General features: G+C 41.7%; 1 long non-coding RNA gene across 1 annotated transcript in view; it reads right to left on the reverse strand.

Moving 5' to 3' along the window:
- Positions 1-24,848, reverse strand: part of LOC115659532 — a 125,713-nt gene that overhangs the window by 88,063 nt on the left and 12,802 nt on the right. The gene's annotated exons all lie outside the window — the stretch shown is intronic.

The raw sequence follows: 24,848 nt of genomic DNA on the forward strand, positions 1-24,848 counted from the left end.
TCCCTTTACATTCAGTGCACAGTAATGCAAAGCAGAGGGAAACTGGGGCATGCATGGAACCATAAAAATTTGTCACAGACCTCCAAAGCTGAAAATAGTGTAGGAATCGCTTCTCCCTCTACCTATACTGCTGCAGCTGAGATGACTGAAGACACCTAAGCTGGAACTCTTGCAGTATAGAAAGAAGGATCTGCTAGTAGGGTATTCTTTGTGAGGACCCCTTGGCCTTGGAAGTCACCCCCAAAGGTCTGTGCTGCTCCTATGTGACATTCTATGCAAATTATTTAATGAACTTATTTGCATAGCTACAGCTAACTTTTAGTCAACACATCCTTCCCCAGAAGATGACAGGACATGGAGCTACACAAAATGTAGCGAGGTGCATGCTGGGGTGTCTTAGGGAGGTGTGTGGGTGTGCTGGACTGTGCTGAATGGTGCCTGGGACACTGGGTTGGGTGAATTTTGAGTTGTAGCTGTGTGGGTGGGGAAGCCTGAGAGGAGTGAAGAGGCTACCTGCTGAGCAGGCAGCCTCTATCACAGAACCCTTCTGTGGTCAGAAGTTGCAAATGCTTATCTACTGCCAGGAAGTACCTCAGGTGGATGTGAGACTTGGCAGTCCTACACCAATCTCCTCATTCTTAGTCTGAAAGAAGCTGTATTTGCTGACCCTCAAGGTGTGTGTCAAAGCTTATCTTTTTATGTGAGGTGAAGGGGCGATTGAGTGGCAGTCTCTAAAGAGAGTGGTTATTTTTTTCTGTGCTGTAAGGTGTAACTAGCTATTGCTGTATATGGGGGAGTGGTGTCTGTTTGACAATTATTTAAAAATAATATAAAGGCATGTAGCTCATGGGATAGGCACCTTGTTCGCGTGTGTGTGTTGCCCCTCTTGCCCTGAGTGGTTAGCCAATGGTCAAGGCCATGTCAAGTTGTTTCTGTTAGGGGGAGAAACTGATGATATGAGTCAATTATTTCAATCCTATTTATTTACCAAAAATGTACACACTGTTCTCTTCCCTGAACCCAAACAACAGCAGGCAGTTCCCCAAGTCTGCCTTTCCAGAGAGTCCTGTGCCCAAAAGGAGCTCTATCTTTTGGCTTCCTCCCAGGATCGTGCTCATGAATGCTTCTCCTGCTTTCTGCTGGTCTCTCATATAAAACAGACACAGCTACAACCAATCGATCCCCAGTCCCTTGTGGCGGGACAGTCTAGCCCTTAAAAGCAGTAGTCTCTAGTAGTCAGCCCACCCCACTATGTGCCATGCCCCCTTGAGGGTTTAAAAGGTCCAATATAAGGACCGAAGGGAGATGTGGAGAGAGAGTTAGCAGTCCCAGGAATGAACAGTGCTAGGGAAATATTTCTGTCACTCTAGTTTTAAGGGCCTGGAGCCTTGCAGAGAAGACAGGGCAAGGCTCCCTTCTTCCCCCTCTTAATCAGTTAGGAATGATCTAGGAGAATGCTGCTTCCTCCCTCTAGCAACATAGATGTCTGCAGATGCTGTAGGGAGTAAGAAGGCCCCTGAAGAACCCTGAGTTAACACAGAGCAGACACCAACAGGAGAAGGCTGCCTGCTGGGTCTTCAGGCTAGCCTGAGGATTAATTGAAGGGGGAAAGGGGCTGGCTAAGGAAAAAGCTGGCTAAGACCCAACAGAGAGATAAATTATAACTTAGCCCCAAGGAGTAGGACTGAAGCTCCTGCTATGAGGGGAGAGAGTGGTGGTTTGAAGCCCAGTCTCAGCTCCAGGAAGGGGAGGGTGGTCTCCTGAACCAGGACAGTTTGCTTACCAGCACTTTTACAGGGACCCAGAACAGGGTGAGCTGGGGCAACTAACAGTCATCCTTTGTAGAAAAATTAATAAATCAGACCCCACAAAGGGGTTCTTAAGACAACCTAAGTCTGGTAATTGATTGAAGGAACCCAAGAGGGATTGAAAGTGCACTGGGAGGGCCACAAGGGACTGTGCAGAAGAGGCTCTCACTTTGACTCCCCTGTGTTTCACAGTCAGTCCCAGGGAAACCCCTTGGGCCATACAGTTTAACTCTGCTCTAACCTTGACCTGCAGGTCAGCCCCTTGGACAGTATTTTTTTTATTGTCCCTTTACCTAGATATCCCTGAAATACTTAATTGTTCTTTCCGTTTAGCCTTCATCAGCTGTAATGGGGTCTCCAGCCATTGACACCTTCCATATAGATATGCTATACTAGAGCAGAGGTGGGAAAATAACAGGTTGTTTTCTGATATATGCAGTGTGGGGTCAACTGAAACTTCACAATTTGGGTCAAATTTGGCAAGTAGTATTGGCCAAAGGGGTGGGGGGTGTTCAAAGGGTCAGGTTTGGTTTTTTTCAAAAGTTTTAACATTTCATTTCAAGAGTTTTTTAAAATAAATATTTCAGCTTTTCATTTTTGAAACATTCCATTTTGAAATTTACCTCCTTTTATAAGGCAAAATACTCCAAAAATATGGGGAGGTGGAGGAACCACCAAATTTCAGATCAGGTCGAACAAACATTTTGTGATACCCAACATGATTTTTTGGGAGAAAATAACCAAAAAAAAATCCATTTTGGAGCCACCTCTTTGGATTTTTCAGCTCAGATGCCAAATTTAAAAAAAAAATCAATTTGGTCAGTTCTAGGCTATATGCACAGTGTTTCTAAACTTCTTGTGTCACTGTATTCAATAATTCAGTGTTCTGAACCATAAAAAATGCTAACTGTGTACCCATCTCATCAAATAACTACAAAGTGATTGTCTCTCAGAAGGTCAGATTAGATTGCGGCTCATCATTTCCAGGAAGATCTGCGGTTCAAACTGTCCTGCATGTTTACTGTAGGTAATCTGCAAACAGCTTCTTCTTATTACTAAATACGTGCACAGCTCTCATCTGCAACTAGACCCAGTAACTACTTTTCCACATAAACCGTGCAGCTAATGCCAGATACAAAGCAGGTTTGGTTTTTTGTGAAAACTAACAGTAAAATTCTCTTCTGATGCATGCATTCAAATTCTACTGAATTTTGGGTATCTTCTGAGGGGATAGTGAAGAAATCCTTTTAGAAAATATGGTACAAGCTTTGATTAGGCAAATCTTTGGCATTATCATGCACACTTTCTCTACAGCACACAGCCAGCTCTCATTGTGTACATTTCGTTACTTCCACTTTTTGAAGGATACGTGTCACTTAATAGTCTTATGTATCTTGCCATTTAACCATACTGTTTTGGGGTTGTTTTCTTGTCTTCCTGCTTTTTCTATTTTAATTTGGTTTTTTTTTGTTTAGGCCTAGGCATATCTTCTCTAAGATGCCATTAAGGGCTGGTCCAGACTGGGGGGGGGGGAAATCGATCTTAGATACGCAACTTCAGCTACGTGAATAACGTAGCTGAAGTCAAATATCTAAGATCGGATTACTCACCCATCCACACCGCACGGGATCGATGTTCGTGGCTCTCTGTGTCGATTCCGGAACTCCGTTGGGGTTGATGGAGTTCCAGAATCGATATAAGTGCGCTCGGGGATCGATATATCGCATCTAGATTAGACGCGATATATCGATCCCCGAGCAATCGATTTTAACCCGCCGATACGGCGGGTAGTCTGGACGTACCCTAAGAAATGTTTGTCCCCATGATATCTGAGGATATTAATTTGGAGATTTCTTTCACTAGTTTCCTTCATTTTTAACCCTCTATCCCTTCCAAAATGCAATGTCTCATTGCTAGTTTTTTGCTATGAATTCTCCCCTGAGGATGATCAACTTATATAGTGACCACTATTCCTCAATGGGTCAGCTATAGTTATGTCATGAACCAACACCTGCGTGTTGTTTAGGCAAAGTTGTGAATCCCCTCTCCCCTAGTCAGCTGTTGAATTAGTAGTTCCAAGAAGTGATTCTTTAAGGTGTTTAGAAATAGCTTCTCTATGCCTTGTCCTTGTATTCCATTTCCTCAGTTTATATGATGGTGGTTGGAAACCTCCCATTATTACTGTTTTATTAGACTCACTTACCACCCGGATCTCCCTTAATGTTATGCACTCATTATCCCATTCCTGATGAGGAAGCTGATAGTGGAACTTACTGGTTTAAGGTGTATCCATGCAAAATTTAATGCAGTGTCCTTTCCACTCAGAAATTTTATCTCATATTCTATGGAACTTTAGGTGAAGTGCTACTCCTGCAGCTCCATTTCCTTGTCTGTTTGGTTTATAACCAGGTATCATTAGTATTGCATTGATTTCTGTCATACTACTGTGTTTCAGAAATGTCTATTGTGTCAAGATCCTATTCTATTGCCAGGCATTTCAGTTAACAAAATTTTGCTCTTAAGCTTCTCATACTGGTATTTAGACACTCAGATCCCCATCATGCAAACTATTTATGCATATGCTTTACTGCCATCAGAAATTTTATTGATTTCAATGGGGCTACTGTAGAGTTAAGTATATGTGTTTGCATATACAGTTTTTATTTTGGCCATTTTTCTACATCTTTGTATTTAACTCCTTTGTCTGATACTGTTTCCTTTCTAGAATTTACCAGTGTGATCTTGTCCTGTTTCCTCCAGTTCACCTGTAATTTCTGTCCAGTTTTAGCAGCCACATAGCTACTGTATTTGTCTCTCTAATATTCCTACCGTGAATAGTTGTCCTCCCAGAATGCTCCTCAGCATCATTTTGGCTTTCTGATAGTTCCTAGCCTGTGGGTTTATCCAGTAGCGGAGACAGGAATCAAGGGAATATATAAAGCACACCTTCATTGTTCATTTCTATTTTACAATATTTCTCCTGTAGTGTTTTGTTTGTTTGTTTTAGCAGAGAGCTCCACTTCAATGAGATTTCTAAATTTGTCTTGTTAGCTATGTTTAACCAACATTGTTCCTTGTTTACTCTTTCCCTTTCCTCATTTCATTCACACTTTCTGATAAACACTTCTTCCTGATCTCTACTGGATTGCTACCAACACTCACAATGGCAATTGGCAAGCAACAAAACCTGTGCAGTAATAAAAATAATAACCTGCTGATATTTCCAACTGCAAAAAAGTATATTGCAGACTTGGCAGATAGTCATCTATCTCCCGCGCTTTCAAACTACCAGCAAAGTCATCTGCTAAAAGCTTAGAAACACTAGAAAAATTCATGCATTAATTATGCTATATTTACGTAAATCCTCATTATAAGACACCCAAAGGCAGCAAAACAGTGGAAACTGACTGCCTATTTCCATCTGTTCTGTTTAAACCAATCCCTCTAGCAAAAATGTTCATTAGAATCGTATCTTACTAGACTTGATTTTTGGAGGGTGAAAGGCTTAAATTAAGTTTCTTAAACTTCCCCTTTTTATACTGAAGCACAGGGGGGCAGTGTTTCACTTTAAAAAAATCAAGTGCTTATATTGTCAGAAGTAATAACCTCTGTTACCTACACCAGAGATACAGCAGTGTTGCAGAGAATTACATTTAAATGATGGGGATCAGCAATGAAAAGTATTCCATGTTCTGAACTACTACATTAGCAAAATATCTAGGTTTAAGATTATTCATGACTGTGACCTGGGCAACAGTGATCAGAACTATAAGAAGCCCATGAGAATACTTCCAAAAACAAGCAGGTAATTATAGCTACAGCTAGGGATATGGATAACAAAAAATCTATATTATTGCTAACAATTGGAATAGTAACTATATAATAGATATTTGGCAGGAAATAATAATATATGTGAATTTATAGGATATCCATGCCTGGAGGTGTCTGAATGAAAAGGCACTATTTCCTAATCAAATCTTATACCAGCAAACAAGACAACTTCTTCTGATGCAAAAACTTCACAAACAAAAGATCTAACACACACACTAGCTAAAGGAACCTATGAACAATTCGGGCTAAAAAGGGGAAATAAGAGGCCCATGTCAGAAGGTGTGACTAGTGGTAAGGGGAGAGGAGGTGCCATGGAGAGGAGTAACTAGTGGTGTTTCCCAAGGATCAGTCCTAGGACCAATCATCTTCAATTTATTCATAAATGATCTGGAGAAAGGGGCAAACAGTGAGGCGGCGAAGTTTGCGGATGATACTAAACTACTCAAGATAGTTAAGACCAAAGCAGATTGTGAAGAACTTCAAAAAGATCTCACAAAACTAAGTGATTGGGCAACAAAATGGCAAATGAAATTTAATGTGGATAAACGTAAAGTGATGCACATTGGAAAAAATAACCCCAACTATACATACAATATGATGGGGGCTAATTTAGCTACAACGAGTCAGGAAAAAGATCTTGGCGTCATCGTGGATAGTTCTCTGAAGATGTCCACGCAATGTGCGGAGGCGGTCAAAAAAGCAAACAAGATGTTAGAAATCATTAAAAAGGGGATAGAGAATAAGACTGAGAATATATTATTGCTCTTATATAAATCCATGGTACGCCCACATCTCGAATACTGTGTACAGATGTGGTCTCCTCACCTCAAAAAAGATATTCTAGCACTAGAAAAGGTTCAGAAAAGGGCAACTAAAATGATTAGGGGTTTGGAGAGGGTCCCATATGAGGAAAGATTAAAGAGGCTAGGCCTCTTCAGCTAGGAAAAGAGGAGACTAAGGGGGGATATGATAGAGGTATATAAAATCATGAGTGATGTGGAGAAAGTGGATAAGGAAAAGTTATTTACTTATTCCCATAAGACAAGAACTAGGGGTCACGAAATGAAATTAATAGGTAGCAGGTTTAAAACAAATAAAAGGAAGTTCTTCTTCACACAGCGCACAGTCAACTTGTGGAACTCCTTACCTGAGGAGGTTGTGAAGGCTGGGACTATAACAATGTTTAAAAGGGAACTGTATAAATTCATGATGGCTAAGTCCATAAATGGCTATTAGCCAGGAAGGGTAAAGAATGGTGTCCCTAGCCTCCGTTCATCAGAGGATGGAGATGGATGGCAGGAGAGAGATCACTTGATCATTCCTGTTAGCTTCACTTCCTCTGGGGCACCTGGCATTGGCCACTGTTGGTAGACAGATACTGGGCTAGATGGACCTCTGGTCTGACCCGGTACGGCCGTTCTTATGTTCCTATGTTCATATAAAACAGGTGAGTTTTTATTGACTTTTATCAAATGACACTGTCTTTTAACATTAAGTCTGTGGATGTTTATAATGTCAATTCAGCTTTAAGATGGGTTAATTTGTTTGAGGTAACCTCCCTTAAGGTTTAACTTGCACAAGTCGTGCAGAGGGCTCCTCATACAAGAAAGAGTTTTAGGCATTAGGTTCTTATGGATTAATTTTATTTTCCTAGGCCTGCACTCATTCTTAGAATGATTGGATTTTTTGTTTGTGTTTTTTTGTCTCAAGCCTGTCTATCAATTGAGGAAATGGGCTGTCCTTCCCTTAACCTAGTTTCTCTGCTGAAGTCATTGTTAAGCTCCATAGAGATTTGAGACATGAAGCCAGTTTATTTCTACCCTTGTCCCACTTCATTCAGATATGTTGCCAAAGGCTTACTTGGAAATCATCCTCATCATGTATATGAACAGCTTTTTTTCCTTTTTTCCTTTGCAAAAACACTAAGGGCTCAACTCAAAATTGAAAATAATTGTGAGATGTGTATACCTCGGTTCAAACAAATCACTTAATGGGAGAGTACATTAAAAAGCAAGAGATGTTTTCTTTACTGATCAGATATGAAAATCTGGCACAACTACTACATAACTGATATCTTTCAGGTGTTCTGACTTTTTTTTTTAAATATAGAAAAATTCTTAGCTACTTATTTAACTATTCAAAATAAAATGAGCCAGTATATTGAACCTGACACATTTTGGGGTAATATATTTAAGCAAATTGCTCTTTGTGTATGTGTAGTTTCTCACTCTTGTTTATGAAAAATGTTTTTTGTGCCACAAATGATGCTGTATGTGTCCCTTTATGAATACAAATGACATTTGTAGTCAATTTTTAAACATATATAATCCATTGTATAGAATCCATTGTATTGAATATTGTATAAGAAATTCAAATATGCTTCTGCATCATGGAGTACCTGAACGTGAACACAGTGGCAAATGAGGACAGCTACATGCATGGAATTAAGTGACAGGCTACAACTTTTATTAAACGATAACACAAAGAGGCACTACCTGCCTATCACCAATACTCTCCTATATCAGGCATTTAATTGGTACCAGTGCAGGGGTTACCATAATACCTGTAACTAGCACAAGAGATGCAGAGATCCTTGCCATATAACCCATAATGCAGGGTAGGGGCTCCACAGTCTGCCCCCCAGACTCTGCTGTCTCTGAGTCCTAGCACCATGAGGGGGACAGAGGGTGCAGCAGGGTGGGGACCTCTGCTTCCAAGGGCCACATGGTATGACCTCAGCCTGTGAAGGCCACAGGGTCTCACCCTATCATATGAGCCCAAAGTCCATCACCAAAATCCCAGATATTCTACTCCTGGGAACTGTTCATTGTATTCTCTCCACTGTGCTGGAAAATGGATGAAAAATCCATCCCCAGTATCTCTGTTAGGTAGTAAGCATGTTCCTGTTTAACCTACTGTGGCTTGAAGCTACTGCAAGGAAGGCAAAAAACCCCAAAACTCCCTGGTCTTCTGCCAGTTGGCCCATGGGATATAAAAAAAATCTTTCTGCCCCCCTAAACAGGTGACCCACAGCATCTGTCACGCCGAGTTTCCATTCCAAGTTCAGCTAGGCAGAGTGGGATGCTAGAATGAAGCAGCAATAGGCTCCACATGGCCCCTGCACTGAGTTAAACCCTAGGAGGGTGGTCAGCATTCCTCATCAGCACTCCTGTCCCCTAGCTGGCCAATAGGGGACAGAGACTCCCAGGGGGAGGAGCTACCTATTAAGTACCTAGCAAGTGTTTTGTCGCCATTGCTGCTGGGGCTAGCCCTAGGGTGACCAGATGTCCCAATTTTATAGGGACAGTCCTGATATTTGAGGCTTTTTTTTATATGGGCTCCACCCCCATCCCAATTTTTCACACTTTCCCTCTGGTCACCCTAGCCAGTACCATCAAGTTTCCCAACCTATTGGTGCGGGTGGGTGGCATTTCTGCAATGGGGAGGTCCATTCATATAAACTTGAGTAGACAGTTGTTACCCTGAGTATCCTTCATAGTTAACATTGCCTTTAATAAATCCAAGCTGTCATTCCCCAAATGATGTCTACAGTGAGGGTGAAATAGTCTGCTTTGTGGTTTTTAATATGTTTTCTTTTAAATGCTTTTGTTCTAAAGAATTGATATTTTGTATTAAGGAAGCTGATTGGTCACCATTTACCACTGTCATTCCCCTGGAGGGAACAGAACTGTGGGGTCTGTGCCTAATTCAGACCTGCTGAGGCAATCATGATTGAGAGACGTGCAGGCCAGGACCCAGGCTTAACATAGGAGAATTGTGTGATTCCATCCCAAGCCAGGTGATGGCTAGAGCTCTGAGACCTGAAAGAGGATGCACTCAACAGGACCAGAAGGGGTCAGCAGTGCAGTTATCCCAGTAACTGTGACAATTACTACTTTACAGAAATACTGTATGTACATGTGAATTAGTAGAAACACAACCTTCTGACGATAATAGAACATAACTCTAATAACCAGTATTAGTTTGTTACCCTAAATTAATAATTTGTTTGACAAAAGGCTGCATGGACCTCTGTGAATCAAAAATCCAGAGATTTGGTACATCTCTAAATATCGTACATCTTGGTACCAGGATGAAATCATTAAGACCTTGTGCAACTAATGTTCTTTGACTGACACCTATAATGGTTAGGCATAGTTTCTGAATCAGACTATCTCACAACAAAGCTTACCTTTATATATCTATTAATGATCCTGCGTTGATTAAACTTATCTATCAAAATGATGTTTAAAGAGTGACTATGTCTAGAGCACAATCTTTAAGCATCTTTTTAATCCCTGAGTTTATGGCATTAGTTATTGTAGGGTTTAATAGGTCAAGTGAAATAATAAAATAATAATATCCTCTCTAGCACAGTGTTCTAAAACTAAGTGATTTAAACATGAATGGTTTCACAAAGACTTGTAAGAAGCCTCACAGACTAAGCAAAATAAAATGTTTTAGATGAAATCCAAGTGATATATGCTTCATCAAATTGCATCTCTTTTAGGGCCTTTTACAAACTGCATGGACCATCAATAATAATGAATCTTCGCTTGAAAGTCTTGTCATTCATGTTAGAACTAATAAGCTTAAATTTTTTTTGTGATAATCAAAAGGGAGAGTGCTCACTGCTAATACCCAAAGCTGTCTAAAACAGCATTAGTAGTAATCTAAAATGGAACACATGTGGAAGGCATAATCATTGAAATTCAAACACAGGGCTGGATTTAGTGGTGATGTGCAAAGTAGAGTTAAACTGCACTTCTGTAAATGGATCTAGAAAAGTTTAATCTGATGTAAAACACACTCTGGAGCTGGAATTTGTAAATTAATGTAATGGGGGCAATGTTTTAATTCACATACTCTTGTATGCTTCTGAAAGTTGATTCTCCTCTACATCCTCTCTTTTTATCTTCTCGCTTTAAGTATTTGTAAGAGTCTAAATTGGCATAGCTTGAAATGTGCAATTCACTCCACTTTACATATCACTTCCAAATTTGACAATAGTATTCTAAGGATCTGATTGTAGAAAAACAGATGAAAGATTTAAGCCATATTTTTTTTCAGTAGACTGTTCCAATTGATTATTTCTGAGCCTCCAAAAATAACTAGAGAGAAAATCTTTAGGGGATTTATCCACTTCATCTCTGACCCAAGATGAGTCTCCTATGAAAAGGACTACATGATGCAGAGACTTTAAGATACTTCAATAACAATTTTTTATTTTATTTTATGATAAACTATAAAACAGAGAAAGTTTTAGCAATAAATTATTCCCAGTCCACTGAATTAATTATAGGAAGCCAACCTTTTGCCCACAAAAATAATTACTAATAGTATTCTTTCACCTGTGTTCTTTCATTCATAATTCTTTGTCAAATGAAAAATAAACACACAATGAGAAGGCCAAAGGGTCCTGTCCTGAGAATACACATGCGTGCATTATCTGTAGGCGTGTCTCCCCTTTCCAAAGTAATGTCTTTCTCTCTTTACTTGTAGAGCACTATACAAGTCTCTTGTTCCAAGGCCTTGGTGTGTCTGCCTTGACCCAGATTTGCCTTTCCCCTTCATTGTGAGCTCTGTTGCGTCCCCTGACCCACCACCTTCTTTTCCCTTCCCTTTGTATTTTACAGGAGGTCAGGCTAGATGATGACAATTATCTCTTCTTGTTTAGGAATCCATGTATCTATGAATACTTTCCACAACTGCCACACTGAACATGTAACCTGATCCTGTTAAGGGATGAGTTCCTCCATAATATAAACACATTCTACCAACAAGAAAATAATACTGACCTCACTGTTGGATTAATGTAGTCCAGTTATTTGAAACTCTCCTGGAATTCAACAAGTAAGCTTTAAAAAGTGTAAAAATAAGATGCATAAGGAAAAGACGGCACTAACCAACAAATATCTTGGAATACTGACTGGTTGTTGTAGAGAAATCTAACATTTTAGTAAAGGTAGGTTAAATTTTAGAACTTAGTACTGGTTTTCTTGATTGAATTTCCTGGCTTTCTCTTAATTGCATGGCTGTTTTATGAATGGTAATATGCAATGTGGAGTACTGTAGGCACAGGCGTTGACATTGCAATGTGCTGGGCGGGAGTACTCAATCTCCAGCTCTGCCCCAGGCAATGCCCCCATTTCACTCCTCCCCCCCAAGACCCCGCCTCTGCCTCTTCCCACCCTTGCCCTGACCTATTTGCCAACTCCCCCGAGTGTGCCGCACCCTGGCTTCTCCCACTTCCACCCCCAGAGCTCCTGCACACTACAAAACAGCTGATCGTGGTGTGCAGGAGGCACACGGAGGGAGTCAGAGGCGCTGATCAGCGGGGTCTCTGGCAGGCAGGAGGTGCTGGGGGAAGGGGAGAACTGATAGGGGGGTTGCTTGTGGGTGCTCCAGCCCCCACCATTTTTCCCCAGGGGTGCTCCAGCCCCAGAGCACCCATGGAGTCAGTGCCTATGACTGTAGGGGCTTTTAAAGAAACCTTGCGTTTTATTGCTGAACTGCCAGTTTTGCTGTGTTTTAAACCTTGAGGGATTAGTGCTTACAAAAAAAATAACCTACCCAGAAATTGGAAGTTGTATAACCTCTGATCAAAAACATGATCAAGGCCTTGAATCTCAAATAGAGCTTTAAGGAAAAGGTGCTTGAATTTTAGTTGTAATCAAGCTACAGAATTAAATTATACAGACTGAGAAGAGAGGAGACTGACCAATTCCTATACATTCCCTTCCCATAACGGCAGTGTTTCTGAGGTCCACAGTAGGCCAGGTAGTCTGCTCCCTAGGGGTATGTCTACATCTAAAATTTTGCAGCGCTGGTTGTTACAGCTGTATTAGTACAGCTGTATAGGGCCAGCGCTGCAGAGTGGCCACACTTACAGCAACCAGCGCTGCAAGTGGTGTTAGATGTGGCCATACTACAGCGCTGTTGGGCGGCTTCAAGGGGGGTTCGGGGAACGCGAGAGCAAACCGGGGAAGGAGACCAGCTTCGCCGCGGTTTGCTCTCGCGTTCCCCGAACCCCCCTGCAAACCGCAGGGAAGGAGACCTGCTTGCTCGGGGTTCGGGGAACGCGAGAGCAAACCGGGGAAGGAGACCAGCTTGATTACCAGAGGCTTCCTCAGGTATGCTGGGATACCTGCTTATTCCACGGAGGTCAAGAAAAGCGCTGGTAAGTGTCTACACTTGATTACCAGCGCTGGATCACCAGTGCTGGATCCTCTACACCCGAGACAAAACGGGAGTACGGCCAGCGCTGCAAACAGGGAGTTGCAGCGCTGGTGATGCCCTGCAGATGTGTACACCTCCTAAGTTGCAGCGCTGTAACCCCCTCACCAGCGCTGCAACTTTGTGATGCAAAGCCCTCGGTCTTATCTGGCAAGATAGTAGCACCACAAGATACATCAAGAAACTGAAGCAATTTTAGAGATAATTACCAAAGAGTTTGCCAGCATTCTTAGTATTCCTGAACATAGTGTAAATCAGTGGTTCTCAAACTTGTTCCGTCACTTGTGAAGGGAAAGCCCCGGCGGGCCGGACCAGTTTGTTTACCTGCCGCGTCCGCAGGTTTGGCTGATTGCGGCTCCTAGTGGCTGCGGTTCACTGCTCCAGGCCAATGGGATCTTCTGGAAGTGGCGCGGGCTGAGGGACGTGCTGGACGCTGCTTCTAGCAGCTCCCATTGGCCTGGAGCAGTGAACTGCGGCCACTGGGAGCCGCGATCGGACGAACCTGTAGACTCAGCAGGTAAACAAACCGGCCCAGCCCGCCAGGGGCTTTCCCTGCACAAGTGGCAGACCAGCTTTGAGAACCACTGGTGTAAATCATGTAATAAATCCCTCCCTCCAAAGTTAGTGACATACACTACATTAAAGCATCTACGTCCGAATCTGGCAACTGATTTTGTGTGAGCAGTCCCCTGCACCTGTACAAAGCCCCTCTGAAGTCAGTGGGTCTCCCTGCAGGTTCAGGGGTCCACTCACACAAGTCTCGGTACAGGATCTAGGCCCTGCTTGCTTTTTTTTTTTAAATGGACCATGTTAGATCTTGTCTGTATGGATGGAAGCTAAGTTATGTGATTGTTACAGAGCTAGTCTTTACAAATATTTAAACTACCATCCACTTAATCATTTGGCCTAGCAATGTATTTCTAGTCTTTTATCATAAACTAATCCTTCTAGTCCTTAAAAATTTCAGTTGCTCTTTTCCGAATTCCCTCCAGTTTAATGCCATTGATCTGTTATTGAAGGGACCATTACTAAACAATATTCAAAATGCCAATGACACTGGTTTAGAAATATTTGTGCTGTCTCATTCAGTAAAAGATTTGAGTGACTGCACCATATTAAGAGAATGGTCAATTAATATTTCGTAAAAGATTGGGATAGCTAATTTTGGCTACTACTGTAACAACTGTGAGAGAGGTATATATTTCCCATTTTTAGAACAGCAAAGATTGCCAGGTCTAGCCCTGTTTACAGAAGTATGTACCAGTCCCACTGGACTCTATGGAACTGTTGTTACTTAATTTAGAACAAAATTTCAGGGGCATTTTCTAGGGCTTGGAGAATATTTTTTTGCAGCTGAGAGACCAGATGGAACTTCATTTTGTGTGTGAATATATGAATAAAGTAAAGTATTGCAACTTTAATGGCCATTGTAACTTAAAAATTAAGAGGTGACAAAATAAGATTTTACAGAGGGGCTTTTTAGAGATACATAAAAAATTTCAGCAAGAAAAAAATTCATCAAGTGGAAATAAAAAAAAAAAACGCAATAAGTTAAAACTCCCAAACAACTGTATACTGAAATTCACCTTCAGAGTTCATACACATTAATTCTGGTATATAGCATTTTCCTCCAGTCTTCACTTTCATTGGCTTTAGGGTGAAAATCTTAGATTGTATCTTAAGTATGTAGTCTGGTGCCTTTGTGAAAAAGAATTACTGTTACTCTAGAATTACACAGAGCAAGTAAAATTAAGAAAGTAATACTGTCACTCTATATATCCTGATAGGGTTTCACCTGGAATACTCTGTGTGGCTCCAGTCCCTGAAGCTTAGGGATACAATGGAGAACAAAATGGAACCCGGACTGGAGGATGAGACACATAAAAAGAGAATGAAGACACTAGATTTATGTTGCCTGGAAAAAGAAGGCACAGGGAGTACATGTTCAGTCTAGAGATAACTTCAGGTCAACAATATAAATAAAGGAAGGGAATTATTCACAGTCCAAGATGATGGCAGGACAAGAGCAATGTCCTGAAGTTTAAAAAAAGAACTGGGGGTGGGGGGGAGGGAAATCTCAGGATATGTAATAAGAAACTGTTCTCAACAGCAACTATGCAGACTTAGACTTCTCTGAGAAGCAGATGACATAATGTCACTGCAGATATCAGAAAACAGATAAAATTGGTATTTTACACTAAGTAATTTCTGGCACCCAAAGATATGCTAACACTTTACAGATGTCAAAGATAGACATGGCCCTATCACAAAGAGTTTACAATTTATCTATGAGATGTGACACAAGTGGGGTAGATGAATAGCAAGGGGATAGTCAAGGAGGAATAAGGGTTACAACATGAGGCATCCACATGAAGAAGGTAGTGATTAGTTTTGCAACATGTTCCCCCACTAGATGTTAGGGGACTGGAAACCCAGTGCCAGCTCTTGCCAAGGCTTTAGGCCTCAGATGAGAACTGTCAAATTCATTGCAGGAAATCACTTTGTTTCACCGGTTTGTTAGTATAGTTAAGATGGGTGTTGGAGTTATGACTTTTTTAGACTTTACGAAATGTTTGTAAGTTGCTACATGTATTAATCCTACTTATAATGCCTGTATACCATGCTACAATGTAATTATTATTTGCTATACAGCTGGAAAATATTTGTTTTGAACTGTGTAACTAACCAAACAAGAAAAAAAAATTACCTATAAGAGGTATTACCTCTTGCTCATCAGGAAGGACTATCAAAACTAAATGGGCCAACATTGGATATCACATTACAAAGACTTTGCTAATTGTCCCTGCACACCCAGGAAGATGTTACATGTAAAAGGGCGTGTTCCATTAGCTCAAATTCTGGAAAAAGGAAACAAAGATAGCTGACTAAATATAAAATCCAGCTCCAGGGCTGGAGCTATGAAAATGAACAAGAGATCCCCTGAGTCATCCTGGGTTAGCTCCAAAAGACATTCAGTGCTGACAGATTATTGCAACTCTGTCACCTTTTGGAACCATAAACTGTAACTCATCTGTGTATATATGTTTACCTGCTTTAACATGTGAATAACTCTCTCGTTTCTTTTTCTAGTTAATAGATCTTTAGTTAGATTAGTAAAGGATTTGCTACAAGCATTGTGTTTGGCATGAGATCTGAGGCACAAATTGACCTGAGGTAAGTGACTGATCTCTTGGAAATGAAAGCAACCTGAATCTTTTGTGATCTTTGGTGTGTGGCAACCAATGTCAGTAAATCCAGCTTGCCTGGATGGCAAGGTAGACTGGAACACCCAAGGGGACTTCTGTGATTCCATGGTAAGACTTACCGTGCTTCAGGAGTTCATATTTGTTACTGGATGGAGAAATCTAATTATAGAACATACAACCAGTTTGGGGTCTTGGCCCCACTTCTTGAACAGTTTGCCCTGAGGTTGGCAGTCATGGTCATAAACCACTCCAGACAGCGTGACAGATGTGTGACGGGTTTGGTCACAGAGACCCCCTTGGAACGGTCACCTGATGTGCTGGAATTACCTCTGAGCCCGTTTTCCCTGGCAGCTTGGGACTCCAGAACCCTGTTTTATTGAACCAGACACACTAGCCTGCTGCAACACAGACCCAGGTCTGGTCCACGCCCTGAAAGCTTCAGGTTTTACCCAAAAACTGCTCAGCAGGTTTCCTATCTCCAGCACCCAGACATCCAGCTCCCAAAGAGATCCAAACCCCAAATAAATCTGTTTTACTCTGTATAAAGCTTATATATGGAAAACTCATAAATTGTCTGCCCTCTATAACACTGATAGAGAGAGATGCACAGTTGTTTGATCCCCTCAGGTATTAATCACTTCTTCTGGGTTTACTAATAAACAAATGTGATTTTATTAAGAATAAAAAGTAGGATTTAAATGGTTTCAAGTAATAACAGGCGGAACAAAGCAAGTCACCAAGCAAAATAAAACAAAACACCCAAGCCTAAGCCTAATACATTAAGAACCTGAATACAGGTAAATCTCACCCTCAGGTGTTCCATTAAGCTTCTTTCACAGATTAGACTCCTTCCTAGTCTAGGCCCCATCCTTTCCTCTGCTATAGTCCTTGTTAGTTCCAGCTCACGTGGTAACTAGGGGATTTCTCATTACTGGCAGCCTTTTTTTTTCTGTTCCATCCCCTTTTATATCTTTGGCACAAGGTGGGAATCTTTTGTCTCTCTCTGGGTCCATAACCCTCCTTCTCAATGGAAAAACACCAGATTTCAGATGGAGTCCAGTATCATGTGACCTGGTCACATGTCCTGTGAGACCCCAGCCTTCATTTTTCCAGGGCTGGCCTGCACGTCCCCAGGGAGGTTTGCAAGTAAACAGAGCCATTCACAACCAATTGTCCTAATAAATGGGAGCCATCAAGATTCCAAGACACCACTAATGGTCCACACTGTATAATTACAATAGGACTTCAGAGTAATACTTCATATTTTTAGCTTCAGATACAAAAATGATATATTCATACAAACAGGTTTAACTCACTCAGTAGATTATGTATCAGAGGGGTAGCCGTGTTAGTCTGGATCTGTAAAAGCAGCAAAGAATCCTGTGGCACCTTATAGACTAACAGACGTTTTGGAGCATGAGCTATCGTGGGTGAATACCCACTTCCTCAGATGCATGTAGTGGAAATTTCCAGGGGCAGGTATATATATGCTTGCTTGCTAGCATAAATATATCTGCCCCTGGAAACTTCCACTACATGCATCTGAGGAAGTGGGTATTCACCCACTAGCTCATGCTCCAAAACGTCTGTTAGTCTATAAGGTGCCACAGGATTCTTTGCTGCTTCAGTAGATTATAAGATTTGCAATTATACCTTACAAGAGACTTTTTGCATAAAGCATATTCCTGTTACATTATATTCATGCTCATAAGCATATTTCCATAAACATATGGAGTGCAACATCACAAGATGTTGTGATAGAGTCGGGGCTGTCTGTGTGGGGGATGGGAGAGCCAGGGATGTCTTTAGGTGAGGGACAGGATCTTTAAGCCTGTAACCTGAGCCAGGTAGGAGGGAGGGGGTTAGTACCTTGGCCTGGGAAGCTGGACAAAGGAATCGGCAAGCTGGAGGAGGGGCAGTTCAGTTTCGGTTTTGGGCTGGGTGAGGGGAATTCAGGGGATCCTATGCTGGACCCAAGCACCCTGAAACTCCGGAAGGACTCGATTGAGGGATCCTGACTGTGCCTGCAAGCTCTGCTGTAACCTGCATTCCTGTTGTCCAATAAACCTTCTGTTTTACTGGCTGGCTGAGAATCACTGTGGGTCCCAGGAAGAGGGGTGCCAGACCAGACTCCCCCACACTCCGTGACAGATGTATTGTCCTTTTAAACCTGAGATGGATGTTTTGCCACTAACACTGCTAACTGAAACATACAAATAGGGATCAGACTGGAGGAAAAAAGTTAGTGGCATTCTTCACAATTCCACCCACAAGTCACTAAAATGAGCTGCTGCTCCCATAGATTGTGCAAATTTTCAAAATATGATCATATGGTCTCATTGAGCTCTTTGGGCCCCCTTTGTGGAGCTTCAGTGTGCCATGGGGCTCTGATAAGCTCTTTTGGCTTGGTTCCTTCTGCAAAAAGTAAGTGGTGCTGTTTTCCAAATGCCATCTATTTATAGTACCAAACTGAGGTACCAATAATAGTAAATTGTGCAGAACTGTGATCCTCCTGCTACTTTCTTACATGAGGAATGAAATAGTAAACAATGCTGACATTTAACTAATCATCTCTGGGCATCTGAGTTAACACCTTACTTAGAGAATCTGGAACAATAGCTCATTCATTAATCATAGCGGTGTCTCTGCATCTGTTATCTGTGCCCATACTTTTGAGATTTTCTTCACTATAATAACTAGAGACTTTTTTACAAAATGAAAGCTGAGTTTCTACACAATAAAATACTTCAGTGATGTGCTGTGGATTATAGCATATGGTCACATACCAGCTGTTTGAGTCCTGCCTATAACTCTTATTTCTACTGTACACTAAAGGATCTCAATGAACATTAATGGGAGTTAGTTATGTGTATAAATCCTCCTTCCTAACTATGCACAGTCAGGAAATAGAGTCCTAAATCTGTCATTATGTGATTGATTAATGAAGCAATATTAACTGTATGTGACATTTGTATTAAGCTTTTTGCTACCAGGGTAATACACTGATTTAGTGTTGCTATAGTTGCCTTTTTAGTAGTATTGTTTATTTCTAATGTGTTTCTGAGAGGGATCTCCTATTATTCAGTTGTAGTAGCAGTTAATGGAGCTATGCTAACTTACAGCTGAGGAACCAGTCCAGTTAGTTTAATACAGATGATTCTTTAGTTTGTATCATTTCAAGCATAAAGACAAAAACTGTCATGGGAAAACAATACGGTCTGTAAGACTGTTTTTCTTATGGCTCACTAATGGGAGTACATGTAATTGTGTGTTGCATTGAATTGTTGAATTAGAATTTGTGCTAGCCACATTATCCTCTCTCTCCTTCTGAAAGTCTCCAAGATTATATAATGGGAGATTCTCTAGATTTGGTTTAATTACTATTAGTCTTGGTTGAATTGTTATTGATCTCTATGTTTTCAGTGCATAGAACATTGTTCTAAATTTGCCTTATCTGAAAATATGATCTCTAATTTTGATTACCCATGAATTGGATCTTCTTGTATTTCAGGTCTGAGTCTATTATTATGGTGAAAACAGACCGTGTGCGTGTGGAACATATGCTAATGTTGAAGCACTACATTTGCAGTTTGTGATATTTAGTGTCCTTAATTCTTGTGCATGTCTCAAGCTGTCATTTGTCAATCGAGTACAGCACACTAGCTTGTGATTACTTTAAAATTTTGTTCCTACAGATGAGTAAATCTCTCAGATAACTCACAAATACACAGAATCCCATAAGAATATGAAATCATCCTAAAACACCATCTAGCCACAACAAATATGCAATTTCTTACAATGCACATTTTTAAAAAAAATTTTTTAAAGCATGCAAGTAACTGTTGCTTTATGCATTTTAGTGGAGTTGTGGGTCAGGTTATAGTATTCCAGAGGCCACCTTTCACAATAATTGAAGGACCTGTCAAAAAAGCCATATGTTGTAATTAAGTTCTGTTTAAAGCAGACACCTTTCTGGTCGTATGTGGGCAATCACCAGTAATAACATGAGACTTGGAGAAGCTGTAACATAATTTTTTTTTTAACAGAATAAAATTAGGACACTAGCTAGTGCTGTATGGCAATATTCATCTTATGACCTAGATTTGAATTAAAGCTAGATATGTGTTCTTGTCTCACTACATTCAGTCAGTGTGTGTTTTGATGATGCTTCTACCTTGTGTTTCATTGTTTGAAAGTGCTGTCACACCATAGCCTGCTCTGTGCTCAACTTCGCACGTGAGTAGATCTATGAAAGTCAAAGGGGAGTAAAGTGAAATGAGTGTGAATCTATGTACAATGAAAGATCAAACCACTAACAAATTTCAGATATTCATCCTCAAGATCTACTATAAGAACTTGCATTAGATTGAGTTGGTGTCATGGCTTTTTTCATATAAAGTGCCTCAGTACTGCTAAAGAAATAGTTTCTAGTAATGTGCAAGGGTTTTTTGTTTGTTTGTTTTTTCTCTAGATCTACTTGAGTTCAGGGGAAATAACCTGATGAGCAAATTTGCTTTTATATTTAGTGCACCGGTTTTGTGAGGTCAGGGAGCATTTCACTTATGTAAATAAATGAGGAAATAATAGGAGGTATCAGAAGGTAGTTCATTTCCATTTCCTTGCCACCATCATGATTTCCAGTTGTGATCGTGTATTTTTTTAAACATTGACTGAAATTTCGCAAATGAGAATTTTGCATTCACAGGATTTTGGCTTTCAATATATCTGGTCATATTTTATCCAGTGCTGTTGACTAAGTTCTCAGCTAGACAGACTGGAATCGGTAGTACATTACTTCAGATTTATCTGTGCTGTAACTGAGAGCAGAATTAGGCCCCAGGCCATAAATCTGTCCAGCTGGATGCCACCAGGGTAATGACACAATAAACCTAACCACCAAATACACTGCAGAGTGAGTGCTAACCATGTAAATAAAGAGTTAGCGAGTGATACTTTTAGAAGGATATCGCGAACATAGCAGCGATATGCAATACTCTTTCCTGTTAACATTTAGCAGCTTTTTAAAGAACAGAGCTCTAGCATGTAAACTGGATTTAGTGTCTTAAAAGTGCCTTCCAATATAGACATATTATATATATAGAGAGAGTGTGATGGGGTGTTCATCCCATATGTGCCCTGAAGGAGTTAATGTAGATTGAGAAAGGGGATTAATTAACCTGACAGGCCACATCTGATGGGAATCAGTGGCTAAGTAATCCCATGACTGAAGGAGGGAGCCCCACGGAATAGGAACAAGCTGGGTTGGGTTTATACAGCCAGAACACTAGAAGCAGAAAGGGCTGCTGAGAAAATCTGCAGTCACTCGCTGGGGGAAGTGTTTGGGGGCTCTAGAGATCCGTAGCCAGTGGCCTATTATTGCTTAGGCCAATAAGGCCTAGGCCGGCAAATTTGCTCGTGACACCTCCTCAACTCCACCCTTTCCCCAAATCCCTGGCCTGCTTCCTCTCCCAGGCGTGCCATGCTTCCCTCCTTCCACCTCCCTCCCAGGCTAGCTGTGCGAAAGCGCTGGGAGGGAGGGAGAAGCAAGTAGCAGTGTGCTTGGAGGAGGCAGAGCAGAGGTGAGCTGGGGCCCACGGGTGCGGGGAATAACCCAGGGGGGCTGGGAACCGCTCCCTGCCCCAGCTCACCTCCGCTCCACCGCTGCCATTCCCTGAGCATGTCGCAACACCCCTTCTCCCCCTTCCCTCCCAGGCTTGCCGTGAAAAAGCGCTGTGATGGAGAAGTGAGTAGCGGTGCAACTGGAGGAGGCGGAACAAAGGTGAAGTGGGACTGGCGGGTGCGGGGAGTGACTCTTGGGGAGGGGCAGGGAACCGCTCCCTGCCCCAGCTCACCTCCACTCCACTGCTGTCATCCCCCGAGTGCGCCACAATGCCCCTTCCCCCCTCTCCCTCCCAGGCTTACTGTGGGAGAACAGAGGTGAACTAGGGGGGTGGCAATTTTTTGAGGGCCTTGGGGCACCAAATTTGTTAATCTGTCACTCCCCGTAGCCTAAAGTTACTCCCTGGGAGGAAGGAGTAGCAAACCCAGAGAGGTGATAGTACCACTTGATGAGGAAAGGGCTCAGGGAAAGGCAGTCAGATCTAAAAAGGAACAGACCTGGACTGCTGACTAGAGGGTCCCTGAGCCAGAACCCAGAGTAGAAGGTGGGCCTGGGTTCCTCTATCAGCCACTGAGGAAGAGATGCTATGCAGCAGTGAATGGAAAGACAGTCCAGGATTACTGAAGGAAGACTTTGGTACCTTGGAAGGGGAAAACAGGTGTAGTGACTTGCCTGGAGGGCCAAATCATTAAGATGAGGCTGCAGCTTAAGGAGCGACAGAGATGCTGCAGATCCAGAGAGAGAGGCAGAGAGATGGTGTGCAACTGTGAGGAAGGAAAGTTGACCTGACGAGCTATTCCCCAGAGTGACCAGGAGGAGGCACCATCCTAGTGGTGAGTAGAGCACCTGTCTCAGAGACAGATAATTTATATACGATTTACTTATCTCTATCAAATATTGTGTCAAAGCACTGATATTTTTGAGGAGCATTCATTGGACCTAGTGCCCTAATACACTGGAGCCCTTCATGAGATTAGAAAGATTGCCTCCTGTACTTACTCACGCCCCATTATTTGTAGTTCCTCCATAGTCCTGGGATCTGCAGAAGCCTAAACCCAGCACTGCTGCTATAATACTGTTTCTGTTTGGTGTTACTGTTGTATGAGACACTATTCCTTAAAATGCTTTTCAATTGGAGATGGTGCCAAGCTGTGAAGTTTGAATCAGAATCTGAATTTCCCCAAAATTTGGGAGGTGCTCTGGCTTGACCCACAATAGAACTAGGACTGAACCACCAAGTTGGTCTTGTCATGGATTCAAACAGACTGCAGTGGGAGGGGGATGCTTAGGACTTGTTGGCAGTGTTATGGTTTAAATCGTTTTAAATGAGATTTGGAGTCTACTATAAAACAAGAATCTAATTCTACTTTGTGTTTAAAAAACAAATAGTTGTGTCACAGTTTTAGGGTTAACTGCATCTTTGACCGCCGCTCCTGCCCCTCTAATTTACCTCAAGGGAACCCATTTAAGGTTTCAGATTCCCAGCCATTATCTCTCTCAGGCTGAGACCTGGGTATCTCTCCCTCCAGACCAGAGGTTTAGGCTTGCAGTCCCTTCTGCACTGCACTGTGATTTCCCCAGCAGGTCTGACCAAGGTATGGCACCTGTGGTTAACCTTTCTACAGGGGCTACAACAGTGTATACCAGTTACAAGCCAGCCTTCACAAAGAAAAATACAGTTATTTTTAGGGTAAAAGCTTTAGCCTAAAAAACAAAAAAAAGTTCCTATTTGCATGCTAAAAGCTTCCCAGAGGCTACCCATCAGTCTTATGGAGCCCTCGTAAGCCGAAGCCCTTCCAACCCTTCTGTAAGGGCTTGAGCTCCTCCTTGGATAGAGTCCTGTCGGTTCACTGAATCAAAAGAAGGCCCAGTGTGTCATTTATACACAGCCTTTTTAATGCCAGAAGCCTTTTCTTTGTCTGCAGGTCTCTGGAAAATCCCATCTGAACCAGGTATGGTACCTCTCTAAAGGTCTTTACCTCCTAATCACCCCTCGACACATTGTTTTTAGTTGTTGGAGTTTGGCAACCCTCAGAGTTGCATACAGACCCTGGCCCATAGTGATTCATAAACTTAATATTGCATGTGGTTGCAATATCTGTCGCACATTACTCTGTCTCTTACTGGGTCATCAGCAAGTTTGTATATTTTTTCTTATTGGTTCTGTATTCTGTACTTCTGTTGTGACTCTTCTCTGGACGCACAATGGAAAATAATCTCTCTGATGCACTGCAACTTTCCATCTTGTAACAATACAAATTAATACAGCAGGAAACAGTTAAAGATCTTTAGATTCTCATTTTTAAGTGTATGTCTACCCAGAAACAAAACAAAACAAAACATGGCAGCAAGTCTCAGAGCTTGAGTCTACAGACTTGGGCTTCTGGGGATCATGCTGCAAAAAATAGCTATCTAAACCATGCAGAAATTCTGGCTTCGGCTCTAAAACCCACCCTTTTCCCTGAGCGACAGGCCAAGCCCAAACAGCTACAGGACTATTTTTAGCACCATAGCACAAACCCCAGGCTGTAGACCCAGAGTTTGAGAATCTCTGCGTAGGGTTGTGGGTTTTTTGCCACGTAGACATACCTTAGGAGTCACCCTTCAACATTAAAATGACCTTTCCTGCCTCTCATTCCCTAACCAACCCTCTACTCTCCATCAATCACACAGAAAGTGACTGCTGGAGATGTATTGTAACTTGTCAGAGAATGTTATGTCTCCATGTTATTCAGTGGCTTTCAAAGCAGACATTCATTTTTCAGAGGTATTTCCCATGTGAAATATAAATATCTATTTTAGAAGCAATGAAGAATGATTGTTTCTGCCAAAAAATGACCCATCTTTCTGCTCACTATCTTACAGTATATTGAACTAGACAGGTGATATAACACTTCATGGGCAATTCAGCTGCAGGAAGCCGCCTTTCTGAGATGGCATTGCAGCGTTGATGCCATATGCCTCTTTATTTGACACCTGTTCACACAGTGAGTGTCAGGAAAAAGATTACTTGCACAGCAGAGAGTGAAAGCTAGGAGGAGTTCATGGGCATTTGTGGCTGTCAGCAGTCAATGTTGTAGCGCACTTGGTTTGTGGAGCATCTAGTAAAACACATAACCACTTGTACTGTCAAAATGTATATAACTA

Source organism: Gopherus evgoodei, chromosome 11 (assembly GCF_007399415.2).
Source record: "Gopherus evgoodei ecotype Sinaloan lineage chromosome 11, rGopEvg1_v1.p, whole genome shotgun sequence".
Taxonomy (NCBI): Eukaryota; Metazoa; Chordata; order Testudines; family Testudinidae; genus Gopherus; species Gopherus evgoodei.